Source organism: Elephantulus edwardii, unplaced genomic scaffold (genome assembly GCF_000299155.1).
Source record: "Elephantulus edwardii isolate Elephantulus edwardi_28Jun2011 unplaced genomic scaffold, EleEdw1.0 scaffold00019, whole genome shotgun sequence".
NCBI classification, from domain to species: Eukaryota; Metazoa; Chordata; class Mammalia; order Macroscelidea; family Macroscelididae; genus Elephantulus; species Elephantulus edwardii.
Genome location: NW_006399769.1, coordinates 11,250,278 through 11,271,686, shown reverse-complemented (window position 1 = coordinate 11,271,686; position 21,409 = coordinate 11,250,278). Strand labels below are relative to the sequence as shown.

Below are 21,409 nucleotides of genomic sequence, written 5' to 3'. Positions count from 1 at the left end.
TAGCCCAGGCTAGTGAACTTTTCCAAAGGAACACATACAGCACGTGTAGTTGAGATCCCATGAGTTGATATATGTCTCTAGTAGAGTGGTTCTTATTTTCCATCCTAATCCTGTTTCCTTACTATAATAATTATTTCATCACAAAATACACAGTTAATTATTGGCTACAGAAGACCTCTGAATGATAAACCTTGGGCACCCAGACATAGTGAAACCAATATTAATGGAAGAAATACTGAAGTAAAAAAGATAAAAAAAAAACCATGGAGGTAGGATACAGGTGAAGTTGTAGTTCTGTTGTTAATGCAAACAACAAAATTGACACATTAGCCACAGCTCAGTGAGGCTATTATTATTGTAACTGTTGACCAAAGCTACAAAAGAAGCAACGGTGTAAAAATCTACTGAGGCTCTTAGAAGCTTCACCTTCTTGCTGTGACAGCAGAAGTGAAGTGAGGACCAGAAGGATGGTGCAGTCCTCTTCCGCCAGCAGTTGAAAAAAAAAAAAACAAAAAAACCCCAACCGATATGATAAGGACAAGCCCATTTCTTGCGCAAGTTTCCTCTTACTCCAACCAGTCTTTTTAAAAAAATGGGCAGCATCTGTCAGAAGAAAAAACTTTAAACCCACCAAGTACAGCAGTGTTTGTTCAGAACATTTGACTCTAGACTGTTTTAAGAGGACTGAACCATTTTACAATCCCACCAACAGTGTGTAAGAGTTTCTGTCTCTCCACATCCTCTCCAACATTCATACACTGTTGGTGGGATTGTAAAATAATAAAACTACTCTGGAAGGCAGTCTGATAGTTTCTCAAAAAGCTGAAAATTCCATATACCCCAGCTATTCCACTACTCATAATATACCCTGAGAAAACGAGAACTGAGACATAAACAGAGTTTTGTACACCAATGTTCATAATACCATATCAAGAACATGGAAACAGCACTAATCTCCACCAACAATCGAATGGATTAAGAAATGATGGTACATTAACATGATGGAATCTTTTACAGCACTCTGAAACAATGATATTGAAAACCACTACCTAACCTGGGAGAACTGGAGAGTATTATGTTCAGTGAATTAACTCAGTCCCATGAGGATAAATACTACATAAGACTACTATTATAGAAATAAAAAGATAACGAATAAAATGTGTATGAGGATCTAAGGGAAATGGGTAGGAGCAGAGGAATGAGGATAGGGGCAGAGTGGGTAATCCTAGGGTCCCACAATTTAATGGGTGGAGGGAGAGGTAAGTAAAAGAAATGGGAAAGATCCAGTGCGATAAACAATGTATACGAACTTTGTAAGTCAATCAGTATAAAATAAAAATTTTATTTATTTATTTTTTTAAAGAGGGAGTGCAAACAGCAAGTTACAGAAAGAGATCACTGTGCCCACGATATTTCTTTGTACTGAACTGCACGATGAGAAGGAAGATATTCTCCAAAACAGCTTCCCCCGCCTCCTCTGACACCCCTTGTTTCCCTAGTGGATGTTACAAATGGATTACTAATGCTGCCTCTTCAGACCACTGATAATTTTTCTGGGCTTTGTGGCCACAACTATACTGGGAAGGACACAATGCACCAAAGGAAAAGGATGCATTAGCTAGAATAACAAGTTGAAAAACTCAAGAAGAACCTCAAGACTGCCCAGCAGAGATGAGACAGGAATGGCAGCTTGAGAAGTTAAAGAAGGCTGTACACATCCAGAAAGAAAAAGATGACGTATTCAAGGGAGGTTTATGTGCTTCTACCAAATGACTACTATGAAAAGGTTGGAGTACCATTTTGTTGTTAAGTGTCGTCGAGTCAAATACAACTCATAGCAAAGCAACAAGCAAAATACCTGAACTTTGTTCTATAACTATTGCCATTTCTTTTAATTCATAGAGTTTCCAGAGGCATGTTGTTTAGGAAGTGGATGTAACTCTTGCTTCCAAAAAAGTACCATAAAAAATGAAATGTATATTGATTTTTAATGAGAAAATACCATAAAGACTTGTTCAGACAGTTTCCTTTGAAAAAGTAAACACTTGATTTCTTGTATTAAAAAAAATTCAGAATATTTTTAATTAAATATATATTGTAAAAGAAAACAGATTACCCAGGAGGCTGGGCTTTAAGAGGAGAAATGTGACAACAGGATTGGAGGCAGACTCAACAATCTGTCTTATGCAAACGACACAACACTGCTTGCTGAAACTGAAAAGGACCTGAAGCGCTTGCTGCAGAAGGTCAGGGACTGCAGCCTTCATTATGGCTTGAAACGTAACATCAAGAGAACCAAGATTTTCACTGCTGGCCTGATTAGCAGCACCATGAATGATAGTTGGTGAAGAGATTGAGATTATTAACAGCTTTAGTTTGCTTGGCTCCACAATCAACACTCTTGGTACCAGTAGCCAGGAAATTAAAAGACGAATTGCACTTAGAAAGTCTGCTGTTAAGAGACCTCTTCAAAGTACTGAAAAGCAATGATGTCAGTCTGGAGACTAAGGTACTCCTGATCCAGGCCATGTTGTTGTTATGAGCCGTCGAGTCGTTTGCGACTCATAGTGACCTTATGTACAACAGCCCTAAACCCTGCTCTATCCTGTACCAATCGCATTGCCTCTGACACACCCATCCCGATAGTCTTTGCAATTACTTGCTATGCATCAGAGAGCTGAACAAGGACTAGGGATGATAGAAGGAGAATTGATGATTTTGAGCTGTGGTGCTGGAGAAGAGTACTAAATATACCATGGACTGCTAGGAGAACAAACAAGTTTGTTCTAGAACGGGAGAAGCCAGGCTGCTCCTTGGAGGCAAGGATTCTGAAGCTCCACCAGACGTACTTGGACATGTTGCAAGGCAGGATCAGTCCTTGTAGAGGGATGTCATGTTTGGAAGAGTGGAGGGACAGTGCAGGAGAGGAAGATCCTTGATGAGATGGATCGATTCAGTGATTGGGGTAATGGCGGTAGGTGTGTCAGAGACGGTGAGGTCCGCACAGGATAGGGCAGAATTTAGGGCTCTTGTACATAGGGGCGCTTTGAATTGCAAGCGACTCGACGGCACATAACAGTATAGTTAGTTAAAATAGAAAACAAAAATATATCTAGAAAAGATAGAATAATGATAAGTATCCTTATGCTTAGGTTAAAAAAATAATCCAAAACCGAGACCCATTGCCACTGAATCAATTCCAACTCTTGGCAATCCTTCATTGTGTTTTTGAGGGTCTAACATTTTATGGGGGAAGACTACCTGGCTAGTGCCAGCCAATCAGTAAGTTACCTACTCTGCCACCAGGACTTTAATACTTAAAAGTTCTAAGTATAACTTTCTCTAATATTAATTTGTGAGTGCATTTCTCTGAAACTTAAACACAAATTATTTTATTTAACACTTAAATGAGTAAACAAAACAACTATTCCCGTCAAAATCTGCTACAGGCTGATTTCATGAAAGTACAAAATAAGTGACATGTGAGGAGATACTTGGCTCAGACCAGCTGTGCGAGTCATGCCAAGAGTTGCAAAATGTTATTCCTCAGTAGTCATACTTTTTTTTCTATAGTGTGTCATTTGAAGTGTATGTTCCGTATTAATATACTTTTGTTACTTTCTTGATTAGTATTAGTTTGTTACTTTTCCAGGAATTTCCTTGCAAGTTATCTTTTTCTTATGTCTCAGCCAGTAGCTAAACACTTATATCTAAGTGAAATATTAGTCTTCTAACTGGAAAATTTAATCAAGTCCTTATTATTTCCTCTCATCCTTATTTCCTTATTTTGATAAATAAAGTATGATTATATTTATTTGTGCCTTCTCTCTCTTTTTTTATTTTCCCTTGCTCAATTTTGTCAGATATTTTTCTTATTTCTTAAATTTCTTGAAGAGCTAAGATTTTATTCGCTGATAAATTTCACTGATTTTGCTTTGTGTTTCATAGATGTTCTTTGTTTTATGACTCATTTCTTTTCTCTTACTTTCTTTAGATTAACATAGTTATTCTTTTTCCATTACCTTACACTGAATTCTAACTAATATTCAATTTTTCCTTTTCTTTAATATATACATTTGGGTCTACAATTTGTTCTCAAAACACAGCTTTGATAGCCTTCTCTAAGTTCTAACTAAAGTATTTCCTTTGCATTAATTCTTAGAATTTACTTTTAATTTCTATTGCTATTTCTTTTCTATATATGGATAATTTAGGAATTTGTTATTTTAAATATTGGGAAAATTTTTATCTTTGTACTTTTAAGTTATGGGTTAATTGCAATGTGGTCAGAGTACTTTTTTTGGGAGCAATAACTGAATTGAGATGAACAAGTAGCTTTGCTTTCATTAACAATCTGCGTTATGGAGATGACACAACCCTGCTTGCTGAAACTGAGGAGGACCTTATGCACTTGCTGCGAAGGGTCAAGGACTGCAGCCTTCAGTATGGACTGAGGCTCAATGTCAGGAAGACAAAGATTCTCACCACTGGACCAATTGGCAGCATCAGGATGGACTGAGATTGTTCACAGCTTCAGTTTGCTCGGCTCCACAGTCAACACTCTTGGCACCAGCAGTCAGGAAATCAAAAAGTGTATCGCGGTGGGAAAGTCTGCTGTTAGGGACCTCTCTAAAGTACTCAGGAGCAACAGTGTCTCTCTGGAGACTAAGGTGCTCCTGATACAGGCCATGGTCTTTGTAATCGCTTGTTATGCATCAGAGAGTTGGACAATGACTAGGGAGGACAGAAAAAGAGTGGATGCTTTTGAGCTGTGGTGCTGGAGAAGAGTACTGAATGTACCATGGACTGCCAGGAAAACAAACAGATTCATCTTGGAGGGGATTAAACCAAGTTACTCCTTGGAGGCAAGGATTCTGGGGCTTCGTCTGACATACTTTGGACATATTGCCAGGAGGGACGGGTCCTTGAAGAGGGACATCATGCTTGGGAGGGTGGAGGGTCGGCGCAGGAGGGGAAGACCCTCTATGAGATGGATTGACTCGGTGACTGGAGTAATCGGGATGGGTGTGTCAGAGGCAGTGCGGTTGGCGCAGGATAGAGCAGGATTTAGGGCTGTTGTGCATAGGGTTGCTATGAGTCGCAAATGACTCGACGGCACATAACAACAACAAACAACAACCTATATTATAGAAGCTTGAGAAAAATATTTATTCTTTAATGTGGGCACAGAATTTTATATCTATGTATTCAATCAAATCTGTTCCATTCAGCCCTAATATTTAAAATTTATTTCCCCCTGGTCTTCTTTTCTTATCTGAAATGAAGAAATAGATGTCTGAATCTTCCTCTATAATGGTGATGGATTTGTCTATTCATATGTTATGAATACATTTTATTTTTTGATTGGTTGTTTCTATCTCTTTGCCATTGTGAACAATGCAACAATAAACATAGATGTGCATGTATCTGCTTGGGTGGCAGTTATGGTTTCTTTAGGGTATATTCCCAGTAGTGGAATTGCTGAGTCAAATGGTATTTCTATTTCCAACTTTTTGAGAGAGTTCCATACTGCTTCCCATAGTGGTTGCACCATTTCACACTCTCATCAACAGTGAATAAGTGTTCCAGTTTGTCCGTAACCTTGCCAGCATTTGTTGTTTGCTGCTCTGTTGAATTTCGTTATTTTTACTGGGGTGAGATGATATCTCATAGATGTTTTTCTTTGCATCTCTCATAGGGCTAGGGATTTTTAACAATTCTTCATGTGCTTGTTAGCCATCTGAGGCTCAGTAATGGGTCAGTTCTGCCTTTTTGGTACACAACAACAACCACTTCATTATAGAGAGCTCTTGTGGCCTAGTGGCAAGAAGGTGAACTCCAATCCCAGTGGCAACAGTTCAAATCCACTAGCTACTCGTCAACTGGATGATAAGCATAGTCCTTGCATGCAATTCGAGCGTTCTCCTCACACACAATTAACTGCCTCTGAAAACCCAGGGGAGGGTCAGCTATGGGTCAGTTCTTCCTGGACGGTACACAACAACAACAACCTCATTATAAATCCTGTTTCCCTGGTTAACACCAACATCAAAACCAACAAGTCAAACCTGTTACAACTGAGAAAATTGTAACTCTTATGTGACCCCATACACATTCATGAATTATAAAAAAAAAATTATAACCATGTCTTTGAAACAGAGCCCAGGAAATTGGCTTCATATGAACTTCACAAAAAGTGATGTTTTAGCCTTGGCTTCCTCAACAGCATGTGGTATCTATCCAACTGAACCAACCAAATAAATTGACCACCACTAATGGATTATTTCATTGGCTTGCGGGGGGGAACTGATTTCTTTTTGTCCTGGTAATGTTATGTATTATGTGTTGGACTGCTAATCGAAAGGTCAGAAGTTCAAATCTACCAGCCACTCCAATGAACAAAGATAAAATAGTCTTACCCAGTACATCCTGACAGCTTCAGAAACCTAGAGGAGAATTGTCATGAGTTACAATCAACTCCACAGCAGTGGATAAATATAGATGAAATAAATACTTGAAGCCATTGGCCTAGATCATCAATGAATGTATAATACCATTGAGTAAAACATTAAAGGTCAATAAGATGTTCAAACAATATCATATCACTTCAACGATTACATATTAAAACCAAAAATAGATATATACTTTGTAGTCAAGATTATTTTTTCTCCTCAAACTTTGGCATCACTAATGGTGGAACAACTGATAAGAATTTTCCTAGTATGATACTACCATCTACAGCTTACCATAAGCATTTAGACTGATACTGCTCATGAGAAGTAATTTTAAAAACCTTCAAAGATATAGAATATTCTACAAAACAGTTTCTAGCTTTTCAAAATTTAATAAGTTCAGTATGTTAAAAGGAGAGAGAGTGTGTTTTGAACTAAAAGACATTGAAATGATATAACAACTAAATATAATACAGTAATGTTTATTGGATCCTGAATTTTAAAAATAGTTCTGTTAAAAACTTTCTCTCAGTTGAATATGGCAGTACTTAGATAACATCATTGCTTTAATATTATATATTAGGTGTAAGAATAATATTGCGATTTTGTGTAATTTTTCGGTTAAAATTTGCTAACTGAAACAGTTAAGGTGAAGTGTCAAGGTATTTGCAGGTTTGAATAAAAGAGACAGAAAGAAAAGTAAGAGTGGAGTGAACATGAAAAATTATTGACAATTGGATAAAAGGCATAAAAATGCAATTTCTTTTTTAAACAGTTGAAACGAAGTATTTAATATTTAATAGGAAATATTTACTACAAATGATGACTTTTTCTTACTTTATTAACATGAAATCCAGTTCTGAGATATAGTTTGAGAGCTACAAGTTGGTTGCATTTCATAGCAAAGTCTGGTAAACACTGAAACACATTTCTAAACAAGTGTGGCATCTCTTTCTAGGACGACATTAAACCAAACTGAATGTGTGATTATCTATAGTGTCTTGATGTCAGAATCACTCAAGTCAGATATCTGAGAGGAAGTTAAGACTGAACGACCTTTCCTTGGAGTTCATGATCTTTCATTTATTTTAGGGGCATTTGTTGTCTCATAATTAGTTAAGAATTCAAAAGAATGTATTACTAATGATCTGAAAAACTGTATTCAAGCTGAAAAATGTGGATCCACTCACTGAAGCAGCAGATTCCCTAAGGCAGTTAAAATGCATTAGTATTTAATATCTCTCAGAGTAATTTGAAATAAAGTCAATTGTAATAAAAATAGGATAAAGATATAACATTTTTTCAAATTTTATGTGACTATCCATATATTTTCCTTTTTTAATTTTAATTTTTTGTTATTATTATTAGTAATAATAATTTTTAATTATTATTAATTTTAGGTAGCTGGGTGGATGATGCAGCTTCATGAACCTGGAAGAAACAGGTGCAGGTGTGGAACACAGGAACATTTGTGGCTTTCTTTCTGCTTCAAGTACGTAGTCGCAGAGCAGACTTGCTAGATGAATTGGGGGTCTCTGGCCCAGAGTTTGCCATAGTTTGGGCATGCCGGAATGGTAAAATACAACAACAATTAAGAAAAGCGAAAAATTGACTTTTAAGAGTTTGAGAAAATGTTATGATCTTAAATTTATATACCAGATGTTGCAACTTGGTATTTAGGATGATTTGAGGGGGGGGAAAGGAACAAAAATAAAGAGTTACATAAAGAACTGTACTGTAGCTATAGAAAATTTAACCAAGGTAGTATCTATTAAGTCTTCAAAGATAAAAACTGTCTAATTGTTTTTTGTTCTCATTGGCTCCCACCAAGAGGAATCCAGCCAGCCCAATAGGACCCAGAGATTGTCCATACCAACAGATTAAGATTGCACCTCTGAAGCCACCTGAGTTTTCAAAGGCCACAGATCTGCCCATACTCTTTCTTTGTTCCTATGGGAAGTCTCTAGGACCTATTGGGCTGGTTGAACGTCTCTTGCTGGGAGCCAATGAGAACTTGAAGCATGGGTGGACCTGTGGCCTTTGAAAATTCATTTGGGCCAAGGGCCTCATAGCCCTCAGGCCTGGTTTTAATTGCTTTTGGTCAAACATTCTTCTAAGTGGTATAGCACTGGTCTGTGCATTTTGCTGTAAAGAAGTAACTTGTGGTTGCTGTGCTGCTGAAAACTGTGACACTGATGTGTCAAATGAGATAAATGGTTACTCATGGTGAACAGTGTTTGGTGGAGCTCCCTGATTAAACAAGCTTAGAAACAGGAGTGGCATTCGCTTCCGAAATAGCTTGCCTCCGGAAACCCTAAGGACTTGGATAAATAATGAAAGTTATACAAGTGAACAGGTTTTTCTTTCATAGGGTCGCTATGAATCATCCACTGTTAGATATACAAAAAGAGCGCTAGGACGTGAGGGAGAGAAATAAAGAAAGGAACTGGTCGCAAGAAACGAACAGACCTTTATTGCATGGTCTGCGAGGGACGCCAAGTAACCTAGTCGTATGGCATAGAGACAGGATCCAAATGGCGTGCAGGCAGTTTGGGGGCAGTTCATTTTTTATAGGGGTCCTGGAGAGGACTAAGATGGTGCTTCTCAGAATTTGGGGTGGTAATTTAGTTAGGTTTTAGTTTTTGGGTTTTTTTTTGCTTTTTTTTTTTCTTCTCAAGCTTAGACCCTTATCAGGATTCATTGTCTGGTCTGGTCTTTGATGTGACCAGCTCAGATGTTATTGTTTCTCAGGAAATGTTCGAGCTTAGGGGTGGTGAGGCAACTGCCATATTTTTCCTTCATCTATGACCCGACAGCACTTAACAACAACAATTGTTTTTGGAGTTTTTTGCTATAATTAATTTTAAAAGAATAATATAGTCAATAATATAGCTCCAGAACAATAATAAAAAGAGGTGCAGAAAGCCCCTCTCCTATTCTGAATCTTTATCCATTCAGCACCCAATTTATTTTACAGCTTCTAACACTGTAACTGCTGTTATCCATGTCTGTTTCTTTCCAAAAGAATTTTTAAACATACACAAAGCAAATGCAAAAATATATGTGTAAATAGAATTACATAAGCTGGTTTGAAACTTTCTTTTACTTAATACTTGAATAATTTAGTGAACACACTAGATACATTCATCAAATATCTAACATATGCCTAACACAGAAAGTGAATAGATAACTACACTAATCTGTTAATTATGACATAAATTGTTATCTCCCAAGTCATCATTAATTAGACCATATTTGTTCACATTATAATAGGAAGATGGCATTCCTGCTGCAGGACCAACATTAGGTAAGACTCAGTTTTAACCAAAATATACTATTAAGTCAAAGACAAGGGGGAAGAAAACCAAAACATCAACAACACAACAAAACCCCAATATTCACTACAATCAAGCTCATTCCATCTCTTGGCAATCTTCACTGGGTTTCCTAATCTGTAGATCTTAACAGCAAAATATTATCTCATTTTTCTCCTTTGAAGCAACTGGCAGATTCAAAGTGCCAATCATTGGTTAGCAAACTAATACTTACCTTACTATACCAAGACAGAAAAGAAATCTTTCAATAATCTACATATGTAAAAATTTTCATATTGTACATAAAGTCCTGATAACAGCCATATAATTTTACCATAAACTTTACCTTTAAAAAAGTATGTTATGTTATTTCTTATTTGGTGGAATGTGTAGTCATCTCTTGTGTCATTTTTATAATTAGATTGATCTTTTGATTTGTAGAAGTTTTAGAATTTTCTGTATATTTTGGATGTAAATCCTTTATCAAATACCTGTATTCCAAATATTTCCTTTGTCTAAAACCTTCAATGAAATTGATTATCACAGTGATTACCACATTGCATTTAAGTACAGAAAAGATTATAAGGGTGACACAGGATTAGGTAGAGTTTGTTCTATTGTACATTTAAAAAAATTTTAGGCTTCCCTAAAAACAACAAAGGCTAGCAGCACTTAACCTTTGGTTTGTTTTTATTCACTTTCTTAACAATGCATCTGATTCAGGCCATAATCTTTCCTATTACTTGCTAAGCAATTGTGAGCTAGACAATGAGTAAGGATGGTAGGAAAAGAATTGACACTTTTGAGCTGTGGTATTGGAGAAGAGCACTGAACATCCCGTCAAGAGCCAAAAGAACAAGCAGATATGTCTTGGAGAGGGTGCAGCTGGAAAATTCTTTGGGGCAAGAATGATAAGTCTTTGTTTCACGTACTTTGGACATGTTGCTATGGGTACTATTCCTTGGAGAACATGTTGCTGGGAATGGTGGAGGGTCAATGAAGGAGAAGAACACTCTCAACTAGGCGGGTTGATGTGGTGACTGCTACAATGGGCTCTTGTGTGTCAGAAAGTGTGACGATGTTGCAGACTAGAGCAAGGCTCAGATCTTTTGTTCATAGTGTAGTAGCAGCTTAAATGCTAAGCATTGGAGAAGCCATTTTATATGTTAGCATCAGAGAAGTTATTTTGTCCTGACAGCCATTTTAAGAAAAGTATGTGTGACAATGATATGTATTGCTAAGGTTTATGTTTCCCAGTACATGTTTTTCTAACTTGGTTACTACTCCTTGATTACATTCTGTACCTGGCCAGAGGCCTGAACACCCATGAGAAGTCAGAAATAATAACAACTCCTGAATGGAAAGAAATCTCAACTGCCAACCTCTATGAACTTTGTGTAATCCCCATGCCCAATCTCTGTATATAAACTCAATATTTGTTTCCTCTCGGGGTCAGAATGGTTTGAGCAATAGTTGACATTCGTGAGCCACGTGTAATAAAAGGTCTGTTAATCTCCAATATTGGCTGAGTGTTTAAATCTCACATTTTCTGCCATAAACATTTACTTGGAGGTTCCAGTGAGACCCTCGGCTAAGTTTCTAAGTTTTCTGCTCTGAGCAGCCAGGGCTTGCACAGTCCTAGCCACAGCTTCTGGAGAAGAAATAGGAAACAGTGCCACCTGAGACTTTCCAGGATCCCCTTTTCTTATTGTGGCTCCTGGAGACAGGCACTGAGATGACTATTGGTGCTCTTTCTTGAGATCAACAAACCATCATAAAAAATATCTCTGGGAAGTCTGACTCTTTGTAATTTTGGTTTCTGGTTTGGTCTTTCTGTAATGGTCCTTAATTCTGGTTTTTGTAACAGTCAGGTAAGTTCGGATGTGAACTGACCGTGACTACTGGCCATAACTCAGACAGATTTTCAGTTTGTCTCTGGTTTCTGGTCTGGTTTACCCAGGTTTCTGGTTTGTGTTGTCTGCTTATCTGGCTCTCTGTGGGTTTATTGGGAGGAAAGTAATAATTTCTGAATGCTTGGTTAAGTGATTGTGGGTGTACATGTAACTGGCTGCTGTGTGCAGTAGCTGCTCTGTGAGGCTCCATGGCAAGGAAACTCCAAGCTATGGAGTCTGATTGGATCCTAACCTGCAGTTCAATGGTCACGTTTTATGGCATAATAGAGACTCATCTCCTTTATGAGGTGACCTGGCCCAGAATTTGTGTGGGTGCTCCTAAGCCAAGATGGGCCTAAGTTCCCTTGAGAGACATAATCAGGCTTGTATGGCCTCTGAATTTAGGGGCATCCCCCTTGTCTTTTGTCTGTGCCTTCAGGGTACTCCCCAAGTATTAATGGGAGGTTCTGTTTAAATCTTTTAATTTACTTCTCCTTTCTCTTTCTTTCTCTAATTTTCTGTGGCCCTTCTTTGCTCTTCTTCCTGTCTTCCATATCTCTTCTATAATGCACTCCTCTCAGTTTAAGTTGAGCCCCCTGGGCTATTTAGTTCAGAAATTTTCTAAAAGATTACCTGGAAATTATGGAGTTAAAATGTCTGCTGCATTTCTTCTCACCCTTTGTAAAGTGGAATGGCCTTCCTTCGATATCAATAGGAATCTGAAAGCACTTTCAATTTGTACAAGATCATAGTCTAGTCTGTTGTTATTAAAAACACTGGTCATCCTAATCAATTTCTTTCTATTTATTCCTGGCTTATTCTCACCCAGACTCCTCCTCCTTGGGTCTGTTAAGCCATCCCTGCATAGGCTCCTCCACCAACCAGTCCCTGCATAGAGTCCCCACAGCTGACACCATCCTCCTTGTTCCCTCTGCCCTGGAGCCTGAGTAACACACAGTGAAAAACCTGCTCATCCCCAGAATAAGAGCTGGCAATATAGAGGTTGTTGTGTAAGAACCCAGTGTCTTCTGGTCCTCCTCAGGTGTCTTTTGTCACTACTATCTTCTTGTAGCTATAAACCAGTGGTCTTCTCTTGCCCCCTGGGCAAAGGTAGAGCTGTTTGTGTCATGTTGTACCTGCCCAGAGAACTAAGAAAAAATATTTAGTAAGTGCTGTTGTGCTCAGAACTCCTGGTCTGTTCCTGGCACTCCAAGACACAGGCCCTGGCAACAGTCCTGAAGCTGCTAAAGGCAATAAGGACTTATGATTCCCTTCCAGAGCTTTGAACCAGCTAGTTCTCATTCAACCTTCCTGCTGAAAATGTCCTTTTCTGCTCAATACACTGAATCAGAACTTAAAAAATCCCAGCTAGAAGAACCTGAATATCTAATTACCAGGGAAGCTTATTGATATGTGGACACTGATTCTATGTATCTGAATCAGATATTGTTGATCTGTAGACTCTGGTTCTGTGTATCTGGGGTGGAAAGCCTATCCATAAAACTCTAGGCTCTCCCAATGTTACTTGAACTTCATATCTTCAGTTAAGATGTTATCTGAACTTGTTTTCTTTCTTATGTAAAACTGAAAACAAAGTAAAAGAAGGAAAAATCTAGAAAAGACTACCTTCTCTCTTTTGGAAGGAATGAATTTAGTGCAATAAAAAGAACAAAAGCTCCTGATTTTTAATTTCCCTGGCCCCTTACCCCTAACTAGAGACTCCTCTAAGTCCCTCCCTGCCTGTCCTGCCTGACCTTCTGAGTCCTCCAAGGCTGAAAAGGTTACCCTAAAAATCTTCCAGAAACAACTCAGGAAAGGTGTGAACAATTAAAAAAATCATTCCAATTAGTAATCTTAGGTGGAACCTCAAATATCGCTGCAGGGTCCTAAGCTGAGGTAGAACTTTCATGTATGGAAATACAAAGGAAGAGGAGCAGATGTAAGCAGACACTAGTGATTGGTACATAGAATGTGAGAACCATGAATGTGGGAAAATTAGATATTGTTAAGGAAGAAATGGAATGCATAAATATTGACATACTAGGCATTGGAGAGATGAGATGGATTGACATGTGGCATTTTGAGTCAGATGATCATATGATATATTTCTCCAGAAATGAAAAGATGAGGAAAAACTGGGGTTGCTTTCATAGGTAAAAAAGTAATTTCTAGATCTGTCTTGAAGTACAATATTGTGAGTGACAGGATAATATCCATACACTTACAAGGAAGCCCAGTGAATACCACTATCATTCAGATATATGCACCTACAAGTAGAGCCAAAGAAGAGGAAATAGATTATTTCAACCAACTTTTAGAGTCAGAGATTGATTGAACATGCAATCAAGATACATTGATAATAATGGGTGACTGGAATGCCAAAGTTGGGAAGAGAAAAGAAGAATCAGTTGAAAAACATGGACTTGGTGACAGAAATGAAGCTGAAGATAGAATGATTGAATTTTGCCTGACCAATGACTTGTTCATTGCAAATACATTTTACAAGAAATATAAATGCAGGTTATAACACACGGATTTCACCCAATGGTATGCATAGGAATCAGATCGATTACATCTGTGGTAAGAACCACTGAAGAAGCTCAATATAAGCTGTGAATACTAAGCCAGAAGCTGATTGTGGAACAGACCACCAACTTCTCATATACAAGTTCAAGCTGAAGCTGAGGAAAATTAAACCAAGTCCACAGGAACCAAAATATGACTTGAGTTTATCCCATCTGAATTTCAGAACCATCTCAGGAACAGGTTTGAGGCCTTGAACACTAATGAGCAAAACCAAATGAATTGTGGGAGTGTGTCAAAGGTATCATCCAGGAATAGTGCAAATGGTCATTACAAAGACAGAAGAGAAAAAAACAAAAACAAAAACAAAAACCACAAACCAAAAAGGATGTCAGAAGAAACTCTGAGTATTGCACTGGAGCACAGAGATGCCAAAGCAGAAGGAAGAATTCAAGATACTAAAGAGCTGAATAGAAGATTCCAAAAGACAGCACGGGATGACAAAGCAAAATATTACAATAAAATGTGCAAGGAGCTGGAGTCTGAAAATCAAAAGGGCCGAACTCGTTCAGCATTTCTTAAGCTCAAGGAACTGAAGAACAAATTCAGAACTCAAGTTGCTGTAATCAAGGATGCTTTAGGTCCCATTCATCAATTTTATCCTCTTCTGATTGCTCATATCTGGCTGTATTTGGCAATCTCTTTATAATATGCACAAGGCCTTCTAAGCTTGATCCCAGTTTGTCTCTTAGGAGCTTTGTGGTTTTGGGCTTTTTACTCTCAGGTCTCTGATTCACCTTGAGTTGATTTTTGTATATAATGTGAGATGTGGATCCTGTGTAAGCTTTCTGTAGGTAGCAGACCAGTTTTGCCAGCACCATTTTTTAGAGGTTGTCATTTCCCCATTTGATGGTTTTATTTCATTGTTGAATATCAGTTGACCATAGATACCTGCATCTATTTCTGGGTTCTCAATTTTATTCCAATGGTCTATGTGCCTGTCATTATACCAGCACCATGCTGTATAGTAGGTTTTGAGGTAAGAGAGTGCTATGCCTCCCAGTTCATTTTAGTTTTTCAGAAGTGCTTTGTTTACTTGGGGTCTCTTTCCTCCTAAAATAAATTTTACAATTTCCCTTTCAATCTCCTTGAAGATGCTAATTTTTTGTTGTTGTTGTTCACCTTTTGAACTTTTAAGATGTGGGTAAAGATTTCTTTTCTGTAACTAATGTGCTTTCAGTTATCTCACATATGTGAAAATTGGACAATTGAAAAAGAAGACAGAAAAAAGAATTGATGTATTTGAATGATGGTGGTGAAAAAGTGTGTGTGTGTGTGTGTGTGTGTGTGTGTGTGTGTGTATAATTTCAAAAGAACAAATGAATTCTTTTTAGGAGAAACTTAATAAAAATATCTATAGATGAAAGAATGGTGAGTCTTTATCTGTTTTACTTTGGACACATCATCAGAAAAAGACCAACAGCTAAAAAATGGGCGTAAGGCTGTTGAAATAGAAAGAAAAAAAAAAAATGAAGGAAACCTACTGTAAGAAAGAATGACAATATACCACCAAGGATTCAAATGTGTTTGCATATAATCTAAAATCATGATAAGGAATAGACTATGCAATATTTCATTTTGTAATCTACATGGTTGCTATGCATTAAAGACAATTGGATGGTGTTTAACAAGGACAGGATTTTAATGGAAAAATTTTAGCTTCATTCCCCAGATGCTCCAGATAGGTTACTTGATAACTGAGGCAACCAGAAAAACTTCACTATTCATGTGTGAGATAAATTTTTTGTGCTCTACTTAAGACATGAATGGCAAATGGGCAGGATTCCCATATTCACACTTTTTCAGTGGGCAATGATGATCATTTTTCCTTGACAAAGAGGAAAAAAAATAAAGCCTCTTTCAGCTGCCATTTAGTCTTCTCTCCACCACTTTATCTATATCCCCCAGTTTACAGGTTTGTTATTGCAGAACCATTTTTAAAATTGACAACAACAACAACAACAGTAAAATATGCCAATGACAGATATGCCTAGCGGAGAATTTCCATATCTCTGTGGACTTCGTTGTACTCTGACACACAAAGGACAGAGATTTCTTCTTGGTGTTTTGTTTTGTTTTGTTTTTTTAAAGAGTACTGAAGTTTCAGACCTCAGAAGACAGTGGCACTCATCTACTTTCTGTTATAATTAAGACTAGAAAATTATTGAAGTCAAATTTGGGGTTCTCCTTTGGTAAAACGTGGCTAATATTGTTCTTCAAATGCCTTAGATGGAAATGGCAAATGTACTCCTCATTCACACTCAGGAACAATTACATAAAAGGCCTTACTGCAGTATAAAATAATGAAATGGGGTCTAAAAATAAGAATTCAGATATGACTGTCAATAAGACTACAAAACTTATTCAGTGTTTTGTTAACAGCATGTCTAAAAGTATAAAGACTGTGGAGTGACCAATTATGAAGAGTCCTTTTTAAAAAATAAAGAAATAATGAACATACCATGGACTACCAGAGGAACTAACAAGTCTGTCCTGAGAAAGTGAAACCAAGCTGCTCCTTGGATGCAAGGATTTTGAGACTTTGTCTCACATACTTTAGGCATGTATCCAGGCGGGACCAGTCTTTGGAGAAACATAAGATGCTTAGAAGAGTGGAGGAACGGTGAAGGAGGGGAAGACCTCAGAGATGACTAGACAAAATAACTGGAGTAATGAGGGTATCTGTGTCAGAGACAGTGAGATTGGCTCAGGATAGAACAGGATTCAGAGCTATTATTGTACATAGAATCGTTATGGGTTATATTTGACTCAGTGGCACATAACAATCTATGATCTAAAAGAATGAGTAACAGTTGAGAAAACGTTTGACTGTTTTATGTAACTACTGATGTTTTTTAAAAACATGAAATAGTATGCAAAATGTTTCATACAAATGAAACAAATTCTGAGTTCACATCAAGCATTCATTGAACTTAGTCTCTTTCTTCTGATTCCAAGAACTATCCACACACCTGCCACCAGGTTGATTCCTATTCAGGTTTCTGAGCCTGTGAATCTATAGAAGCAGAGACTGCCCATCTTCCTTCCTCGAGGCTATTGCTGCTTGGTTTGCAGCACAACACATAATAATACCATAAAACCCCAGGGATACTTGCAACCAAGAAGTTAATGTGTCTAGATATTATTCTGTATTTTATATTGAAATATCTACTACTTAGATATATTATTTTTCAAACTCTAAGATTAATTTTCTTTTACTATATATACTCTATTCAGGAAATAACAGTGACAGTGATTTATTGACAAATATATGAAGAAATTCAAAATTTAAGTAAAACAATGGATGAGAAAAGAAGTGCCAATGTCTACTCTGATAATAGTTTCTTTTTTAATTTATTTCATTTTATTTAGAAGGATGGGTACTCTCAAAAGAAATTATGCTAGATCCCTGAACAAAGTCCAGGAAATGTCTTCAACTTCAGTGAATGTGATTTAGCCCAAGGCCAGGCAGACTTTCTCTGCGTTCTGAACTTGAAAGTTGCATAAACTATTTTTTCACTATAATGTCTTTAAGGGATTGTGCTACTAATGCAAAGGTATGCAGTTTGAGTTCACCAGCTGCTCCACGGGGTCGTAAAAAATTGTCAGTCTCTTCTTGTGGGGTTTACTGCTGGTGAAAACCCTCTAAAGGGTCAACTATGAGTCAGTTCCAACTTGAGGGTACTCAACAAATCCTAAGGAGTTTCTCTACTTACCCAAATGATATGCCTTCTTATTGTTTAGAATCCTTTTGCAGCTCCTCAGGAGAAACACAGGCAATTTTTTCATATGATTTATAGCCTTAGAAATCCAATGTGAGTCAGCTGTGAGTAGATAGATTTCAACTCAGCAGCCATGAACTTGGATATGAATTTTAGTGTGTTGTGAAAAGAGGGCAGCCTTGTCTGGTTCCTCTTGGCAATGGAAATGCATTTAGTCTTTCTCCATGGAAAAGGCTGTTGGCTCTTGGTTTAGCACCTATACTTTTCACTATGTTGAGGAAATTTACTTCTATTCCTATTTGGTTGAGTGTTTTAATCAGGAAGATGTTTTGGATTTTGCTGAAATTCTTTTTGGCATCAATTGATAGGACCATGTGTTTCTTGTTCTTTGCTTTGTTAATATAATTAATATTGTGGTGTGTTTTTTCTGTTTGTTTGTTTATGTTGAACCATTTTTGCATGTACTCTTGAATTCTTGGCCAGGAGACTGTAGTTTTCTTGGGTGCTGGTACCAAGAGTGTTGATTATGGAGCCAAGCAAACTGAAGCTGTTAACAATCTCAATCTCTTCATTATCTATCATGATGCTGTCAATTGGCCCAGTGGTGAGAATCTTTATTTTCTTGATGTTGAGCTTCAATCCGTATAGGAGGCTGCAGTCTTTGATCTTCTGCAGCAAGCACTTCAGGTCCTCCTCAGTTTCAGCAAGCAGGGTTGTGTCATCTGCATAACGCAGGTTGTTGATGACTCTTCCACCAATCCTGATGCCACATTCCTCCTCATACAATCCAGCGTCTCATCTGCATACAGACTGAAAAGGTATGGAGTCAGAATAAATTCCTGGCGAACCTCCTTCTTGATTTTGAACCATGTAGTGTCTCCTTGCCCTGTTCTGACGACTGCCTCTTGGTCCAAGTATAGGTTTCACACTAGCACAATCAAATGTTTTGGGATTTCCATTCTTCTCAGAAGTCAACCACAGCTTGTGGTGATCTACACAGTCAAAAGCCTTTGCTTAGTCAATGAAGCACAAATAAACATTTCTCTGGTATTCTTTGCTTTCTGCCAAGATCCATCTAACATTAGCTATAATATCCCTAGTATGATGACCTTTTCTAAATCCAGCATGGTTTTTAAATATACTGGGAGTAGAGTTTTTCATAATATTCTGATTTAATTTAATTTCATCTAGTTCTGTTGTGATAATAACTCTATAAATTCTTATTAAAATTACATATCTTCCTTTCTTCTGTTTTCATTGGCAATAATTTTGTCAATTTTATTGACCCTTTCAAAGGAACAGTTTCTAGTCTTGTTGATGGTTTGAGTTGTTTTTCTATTTTCACATATTGATTTTCTTGTAATTTCTTTTCTTCTAGAGGCTGTGGGGTTATATTACTGTTCTTTTCCTATTTACTTTTCCCCCTCTTTTAATATGTTTACCTATTGATATGAGCTTCCTCCTGAGAACTGCCTGAGTTGCATTCCAGAGGTTTTATTATGTTGTGTTTTTATTATCATTTGTTCCCAAAAACTTTGTTATTTCACTTTTTATTTGTTTTATAACACAATCATGTTCTAGCAGGGTGTTATTTAGCTTCCACATGGGTGTTTTATAAGCTTTATCCTCTTGTTATTTTTCACACAGATTTGCAGTCTGGAGATCTGATAGGAGTCTGGATTAGCATCATGGCAGGGGGTTAATTTCATTTTAATTTGTCAGTATCTTGATTGGAGAACTTCCCTTATTTTTTTGGTTTTTTTCTTTTGATAAAAATGGTGAACAAAAGTAACTGAACAATTCCAAACTTAATGAAGAATTCAAGATGAAGACTTGGGTTGAAGAAAGAACATTATCAGTGACTTACTGATAATATGAAATTGATAAATAGGAAAGAAATAAGTAAAGAATTTTCAAATACTATAGATTTTTCTTTATCCACCACAGAAGTTCTAGTGCCATTACATTCTATTTTTTGTGTCCTTAATTTACATGACAAATATTGAGAGAAATCTTATCAGTGAACTAAATAAAGATCTTGTGCCATAGTAAGATTTATTGAAAAGAAAGCATCTTGCTCATGGTAAAAAAGGAAATAATTCTAACCCATATTTAGCCTGTTGCAATATTATTAATAAATATTCAAGGCTTTTATAATAAATGATGTATAAATAATTACATTTGATGAAATTGAGAAGGCAGTGGAAGAATACACAACAGGAGGTAACAGTGGTTGTTTCTGAGTAGAATACTTACATGGTGAATATATTTAAATATTCTCCAGTTAATTCAAAGTTTGGAAGTTCAAATTGAGCCAGTATTTCAGAAGAAAAAACTGATCGATGATGTAATTTAAAATATAAGCCACAAAAAAGGTCACCATGTATCAAAAAGAACTCTGACATTTACTATGGGGGTTTTAGCTTTTGTTTTAAAACCTGAGTGGAAAGTATGTGGTTTTCTTTTCCTTCTTTTACTATTGACAATTACATAATTTATTTCCAGTCTATATTGCTTTTGGAAAATGAATAAGCAATTTAAAAAAAAACACCAAACACATTTTTTAAAAAAATGTATGCTCAGAACTCAGTCCATACAATAAAATTGGAAATATTATCTCTTTACATTATATTCACTCTGAAATTTTTCAAGATGATCAAGATTTAGGAAAAAAATTATTTATGGGCAGGGACATGCCAGCTGGAAACAAATATTATTGTGCAGTGATTAAAGACATGGGCATTGAGATCAGAAATATTTACTTAGAAGCTGTAGTTCTGCTGCTTGCTGATGCCACACATGCACTGGGGAGCTGTTGACACACACACCAGGAGTGACGTGCTGGGAAGAAACATGCCACTGTGAGCAGGAAATCTGGAATCTGAATGAGTGTGAGCCCGGAAATCCAGCCCATCATTACCAGTCCACACCTAGAACACTGCTCCTGATGCTAGCCAAGAGCAACGCTAGAACCTGAAAGTGGTACTTTGTGGGGGAGAATCACTGCTGCTTGGCTGGATCATGTGGGATGCATTGAGTGCAATCAGAAAGGAGACAGCTCATTCTTCAAGGGAAAATCAAAAATTCATGCATGGTTTTCCAATCAGGTCAACATGCACCGCTTTCTTTTTCCTCATGTCCAGTCCATCCACTGCCTTTAGCACAAAGGTCTTCGGGCTATCCATTCTGTAGCAGTTGTCTGACAGGGGAAACTACTTCCACAGACCTTTTCTCTATTGAATTGAGAGAAACCCATGCAGGGTAGCTGCCCCACCCTCTTCTGAAGTGACTTCAGAAAAAGAATCTGCTTTACCTCAGACATGAAAAACTCTATCATAGCAATGTCACATAGGAAGCAGGCTACCTCATCACCTATACAAGCACAAAGCAAGATGTCATCTCCCCCAAAAGTGACACAGTACCAATGGATTTCGTTAAGCTAGAAA

General features: G+C 37.2%; 1 pseudogene; it reads left to right on the top strand.

Annotated features, from left to right (window-relative positions):
- Positions 1-515: 515 nt before the first annotated feature.
- Positions 516-1,810, top strand: LOC102858965 (annotated as a pseudogene).
- The last annotated feature ends 19,599 nt before the right edge of the window (positions 1,811-21,409 follow it).